Source organism: Corythoichthys intestinalis, chromosome 6, assembly GCF_030265065.1.
Source record: "Corythoichthys intestinalis isolate RoL2023-P3 chromosome 6, ASM3026506v1, whole genome shotgun sequence".
In the NCBI taxonomy this organism is placed as follows: Eukaryota; Metazoa; Chordata; class Actinopteri; order Syngnathiformes; family Syngnathidae; genus Corythoichthys; species Corythoichthys intestinalis.
This window is the reverse complement of record NC_080400.1, coordinates 44,599,888-44,606,200: the sequence shown is the minus strand read 5'-3', so window position 1 is coordinate 44,606,200 and position 6,313 is coordinate 44,599,888. Positions and strand designations below refer to the sequence as shown.

The 6,313-nt window shown below is 39.7% G+C and overlaps 1 long non-coding RNA gene across 1 annotated transcript; it reads right to left on the bottom strand.

Moving 5' to 3' along the window:
- Positions 1-250: 250 nt before the first annotated feature.
- LOC130917952 (uncharacterized) lies at positions 251-5,546 on the bottom strand. The gene is made up of 5 exons (XR_009063537.1): positions 5,233-5,546; positions 2,811-2,885; positions 2,503-2,693; positions 447-555; positions 251-376 (listed from the first exon to the last, which is right to left on the bottom strand). It is a non-coding gene; the product is annotated as an uncharacterized LOC130917952 (long non-coding RNA).
- Positions 5,547-6,313: the final 767 nt, after the last annotated feature.

Sequence of the window (6,313 nt, the reverse complement as noted above, 5' to 3'; positions counted from 1 at the left end):
GGTCTTCTAAACCAAAAACAATAATGCATTTTTAGCAATTTTTGGCCGATAGTTTTCAGCGCTGAATTTTCGGTTACATCTCTAAATATAACAGTCTCATAAAAATGTATTAAGCTGAATAAAACCAATTTTAACCTGAAACACACAATAACAATAATATTGATTTAACTAGTCTGGTGATGATGTCACGCTCTACCTGTTAGGGTGTGCGACGAGAGGGGATCCAAATGCAGACAAACAGGGGTTGTGGCAAGTAATAGTTTATTGGCGAGCACAAGCAATAAGGTGGCGGGTGTAGGTTGTTCTGCTTGAGGTAGCTGAGCCGACGTGAGGCATGGGAGCTCGGAAGGAAGGCAGGGGCGTGCAAAGTCAGGACCTGGGACGAGAATATAAACGTCGTGAGCCGGGGTTCAGATAAATAATCAAGTACGCGAGATGCAACTGACGTGGTAAACAGATTGATTGGGCGACGAGGTGATAGCATCCACTGGCTTATGAAGATGGCTGATTGGAATTGCCAGCAGCTGTGGCCGCTCCACCCGTCTGGCGTCCAACCTGCAAATCAATACAAACACTCACACCTGCCCAAGGTGGGGCAGGTCTCAGGAAGGAGGGGCCGAGGCCCTAACACCACCTTTTTTTCTCACCGTAACTGGAGATTGAGCTCAGGACTCCACGAGCACCTCGTGTATCAGAAGCTGAGCGTGCTGACCACTGAGCTCAAACCCTAAGCTAGCAGCACAGCCACCAGCACTTTCATTCTATTTCAAGGAGTGAGGCCTTCCTAACACCCTACACGCTCAGCACTTGCCGTTACACTCACCCACTGAAAACCTGGCTGGGTCACAGCATGATTGGAACCAGTAATCACGAATATAACTGGTGGTGACATCACTGCACTCCCTCTGTTCTCACCCCACCTCGCAATCGGACCCACGCTCCCACCATGGGAGCCTGACATGTTAAATAGACGAATAGAATAAATAAATTAAAATAGATTACAGTGAATAGAATATGCAACTAACTTAAAATATATTACTGACATTATTTACATGCTAAGCAAAACTCGTTTCATTTCGTTGTTAGTTTTGACTGCCTAGACGAGATAAACCGCTTTGTCAAAACCCTACTAAGCTCCAAGTGTCTGTGTAGGTGTCCAGTTTCTTTATAGCAGCATTTGTTCAATGTTTTGCTTCTTCACCGTGTTGAATGGGATTACTTTCTTCACATTTCTAGATCTTTATTTACCTTTGTTTAAGCTTTTTCTCGTGACTCTCTTCTGTCTAGGATTTCTCCTTGACACAAACATATTTTCATGTGCTAATAAGTTTTTTTTTCTTTGAATCCCTCTGACCCTTTGAATTACATGTTAAATTGGCTTGTTACATTGGATCTAATTTAAAACTTCTAAAACTTGGTGTTTGTCAACGTGCTCACTTGCATAAGAGCTTGTCATAACTCATTGCGCATCCACTTGCTACCCACATACAGTGTAAAGTACCTACACATAAGACTGTGTGATTCCAGGAGCTGTTTGATGAGACATCAGATGAAGAGTGTTATTATTGAATTTTTATTTGATTTAAACTTCGCCGTAGGCCAATAGTGAAATTTAGCCAAAGACAGCAAAGCTTTGCAATAGCCACCTCTTACTACTGAGGTTTATCAACTATGGAATCAAAAGTGTCCTAGTATCTATTTATTTAATCTGGATGTGCGTGCATGTTAACACTCTCCCCAAACTCATTACCTATCAAACAGACAAATGTCTATGTAAGCAGAATTTGAAAATTGAAAAAACAAAATGATGGGATGAACTATGGCTATGATTAGATTGTCACACTTTACCTTCTTATTGTTATGGATCACTGAATCCCGATAGATTTTAGACATAATTAGAATATGTGTAATGAAGGAGAGTTGTGTTGTGTTGTCTTGTGTTCATTAAATTGACATATGATTATTAAGCTTGCAGATTCATGCAATTTTTCCTAGCAACCACAGCAATAAGAATATTGACAAACCAGTACCTTTCGTTTTCAAACTTGTTGGTAAAACAAGAATGTAATTAAAATATTTATTGAGATTAAGTTAAGGAGTTAAAGTTTCATCCATCCATCTTCTGAGCTGCTTTTCCTCGTCGTGGAGGTGCTGGAGCCTATCCCAGCTATACATGGGCACTTTGAATTGGTTGCCAGCTAGTTGCAGGGCACAAGGGAGCAAACAACCATTTACTTCTACTTACTACTACACAATCGCACCTAGGGACAATTTGGAGTGGTCAGTCAGCCTACCATGCATTATTTTGCGATGTGGGGAGGGGGCAGAGTACCCAGAGAAAAACCACATCGGTATGGAAAGAACATTTAAACCCCGCACAGGAAAGGCCGGAGCCCGGGACTGAACCCTTAATCTAAGAATTGAGAGGAGGAAGTGCTCACCACTCAACCACCTCAGTGCCCTAATTTAAAGTTAACTCAATAAAAACAGCTTTGTTAATACCTTTTTAACTTCAGAGCCACCAATTTAAGCCTTCTGACTCCTTCATGGGAGTCTGATTCTGTAGAGATTTAGTTGAAAACAGCATGCTTCCATACAGACCAGAACTCAGCAACAGTTCGGAGTCCTGTCCTTTGGAGTTGTGGACCAAAAACACAGCAAGCCTGCCTATGCACAAAAGCACTTAGCCACACCTGTAACATAATTGTCTGGTGAAAACTTATATGGTCATATTACACATAAGAGGAGAGTGTCTTTATCATCTGAAATTGATAATTTTGAATTCAAAATTCAATTTACTAAATGAATACCTGTTGGAATAGATGGACTGAAAAGGTTGCTCCTGTTACCTCGGATATCACCAGTTTTAAAGTTGTATGGGCATTCTTTAAAAGAAAAAACAGTTTGACAAAAATGCCTTGGTAGTTGCAATCAGCTTTAGCGGCCGTTTAAACAGAAACGCTGCAACAGCAATCCGAAACGATTGTGTTGGCTGAATGAGCTTTCGATTGTGGGTTTTACTCTGCAGCCGTATAAACAGAAACTGCAGTGGACTCTCTTGCTGCGATGACATCAACACATCAATCTGGGCATGCGCAGTCACTGCTAATGGAAGCCCCTTTCGTCTTGTGTATCCTGCAACATCTAGTCGCCTTGTTTTGTGTTTTATAACAGTTGCATATCGCCATGGGACGCATTGCAGGGGCATCATAATAGACAAAACTGGTAGTTTCATGGACAGGCACAAGTCTGAGCTTTGATAGTGAAATGTGCTTCAATTCGAAATTAATACTATTGAAATCTTACAGACCAATGAACAGGCCTTCTCTTGTGTCTTTAAGAGGAGGCAGTACACCAGTCTGCAACATTTGTCCTCTGCCTGACAGGAGGGAAAAATGGTTTGTTCAGTTGATGCCGGAGTTTGAAATGAGTTTGCCTCAAACCAGCAGTCAACCCTGAGTTGGTTTTAACCACTTGCTAGGCAATGTAGTAAAGGGCCCCTTTCATCTGCCAAATTATTATTTACTTCAGGCGTGTCTTCAAGGACACAAGCTCACTACACTATTCACTACCACTAGTCTATTTTGACATTGAGCATGCTTTTTGCTGACATGGAAATTAGTTTTATGTTGATGGGCACTTGTGCTATGTACAAAAATAGGGCCACATAGACATCCTAATTCTAAGATCTCCCTGGTGTTAAGTAAGCGATCTTGAGTACTTAAAGTGAGGTGTCATTATTTACTGATATACCTTGATATTGATCTAACTTTACCCAAACTGGGTCAATAACTGAACCTGACATTGCAGTTTGCGTTGTACAAATTTCCAATTGGAAGATGCCTCTTAGATAAGAAGATACTTTACTTTGACTAGGTTCAAACTATACACGGATGCTTCATTAAAATATTGAACATCTGCTTGAGCTCCTTGAGTTGGATTAGTCTGGTAGCTGTTGAGCTTCAGGCATCCTCTGAAGTGGAGCTCCTCCAGACGAAAGTGGTGCTTTTTTTGGATCCCAGTAATCATGACCATCCTGTATTTAATCTCTCAATAATGAATGAACTCATGCAGTGAATGACATTTCCCCCCTTTCAGCTGTTTTGTGTCATGGCTTTTGCATTGAAAAAAGTTTGAAGATAAATCCTAAATGAGTCAAAAATTTGGACTTCATTTCTTTGTTCTCTGTGAATTACTTTGCCCAATTTAACCTTACAGAAAATGGGGAAGAAGAAAAAGAAGACGGGTATTACGGAAGACCCCATCTTCTCAGTTCTAGTATGCTTGTGCCCTACTGGCCTTAGCAATGTTCCTGCTTGGATAATTTAGGATTGGATAATTTAGGAGGAAAAATTGACTACCATGGAACACTTTGCAGATTAATCTAGACAGAATTCATAATTTGTGCATTCCCAAGCAGTTTAGTTTCGCTGTTTTATTTTGCCCAAATACATTTGCTTTTAAACACTTTGAATTATCTTGTGTTGAATTCTGCTATACAAATAAATTTGCCTTGCCTTTTTTTTTTTTTTTTTTTTTTTTTTTTTTTTAATTGCAAATTGTTTTAACACACAGTAAAATATTTGAAGCAAATATCCCAACTGTCTGGCTTCCTTGTCCTTGTCATCTGCAAAAAATAAATATAGAGCAGGACAGGTCCATTTTTGCATTGAAATGGTGAAAATAAGGTTTAAATATTATTTTAAAATATTACTACTGAATAAAATTGTTTAAAGTGTCTTTTACCATGTACTGTAATTTCCCGAATATAAGGCGCACCCGTGTATAACGCGCACCCCAAATTTACTTGTAAAATCTAGGGAAAATTATTGTACCCGTGTATAACCCGCACCCTAATTTTAGCACCAATAAATAGAAGAATACAAGAAAACAGAGCTCGTGTACGGATACAGAAATGTCATTTTGGGTCCCCCAACCCAGAGGTTGTGGGTTCGATTCTCCACCCTGATGAACTCGCCTTACTATCCTTCAGCAAGATACTGAACCCTGCATTCCTCCTGGTGCTGTGTCACCAGAAGGTAGATGGCAATGTAGTGTAAAGAGCTTTGAGTACCTTGAGAGGTAGAAAAGCGCTATACAAGTATAATGCCATTTACCATTTTACTGACTGGTGAAACACAGCACAAGTATAGCACATTAGTAGTTCAAAACATTACCGTAAACTGACAATATGTACGGTAATAATATGATTTGACAACTTCTCCAACTTACCAGAATCCAGGAGAAAACAAAACAGATGTGGCTTTTCTTTTAAAGGCTGCTGTATAACTTGCTCGTTTCATCATGATGAATAAATGTTTCTTCCATGGATAGATACGGTAAAATAAAAGTGAGGCTAGAAGTCGGAAAACCGAAAGCACGCATCGCTGTAGACTAACAAGAGGAACAATTGTTATTTAGGTTTGAGTTTCCCGAGGGACAGATATAGTTGACGGACACAGAAAGTCTCTGTTGTGTTACATTTGTTACGGTACGAGTTGCGGAGCTGCAATAAACGTTGACTCAAATGAGTTCAAGAAACAAAATTCTGTGCTTTATGAAGAGTGAAAAAAGCAGAATTTAACACAGACGAAATCATTCGAACAATCAGAGTGAAGTATTACCGTGTAACGAGTTATAACTTAATTCACCGGCGGAACTTATGATGGCACATTGTATAGTTCCCGGGGGGAGGTATTTTGTTGAGGGAACAACCGGAAAAATTGTTATATTCTGCGGGTTGCTTATGAGACAGACATTGCTACTATATTTTTTGCAGCCTAAATGTCAATAAAGCAACGCGGATTAGCTCCGTTGTTCGATACTCCGCCTCCGACTCCTTCCCTAGCTTTCCACGTCCGAAACAAAATGGTGACGTCACGTACCTTAATGGTCGGCAACGGATCCCCGCATACGTTTCTTCAACACAACATGGCCGTGTCAATAAAAAAAAAAAAATTGGTCTTTATATACATATATATATATATATATATATTTGTCTCCATCCTTGTACCCGTTTATAATGCACACCATGATTTTACAAGTTGATTTTGGGGGGAAAAAAGTGCGCGTTATATTCGGGAAATTACGGTAATTACACTTTACATAGCATAATCTAACGGTGTCCATTGACATCGTGCTCTGATGTGTTTATGCACATATTTAGACCATGGACAACTTCAAATAGCTTGCATTGTAGCCATATTATTTGTTGCTGTTGAGCTGCCGCCGTCCTGATATTCATGTGCAATTTATTTTAGTGTTGTGAATTTGGTTGTTAAAACGAGGCTTATTAGACCTTTCAGTTTTCAAA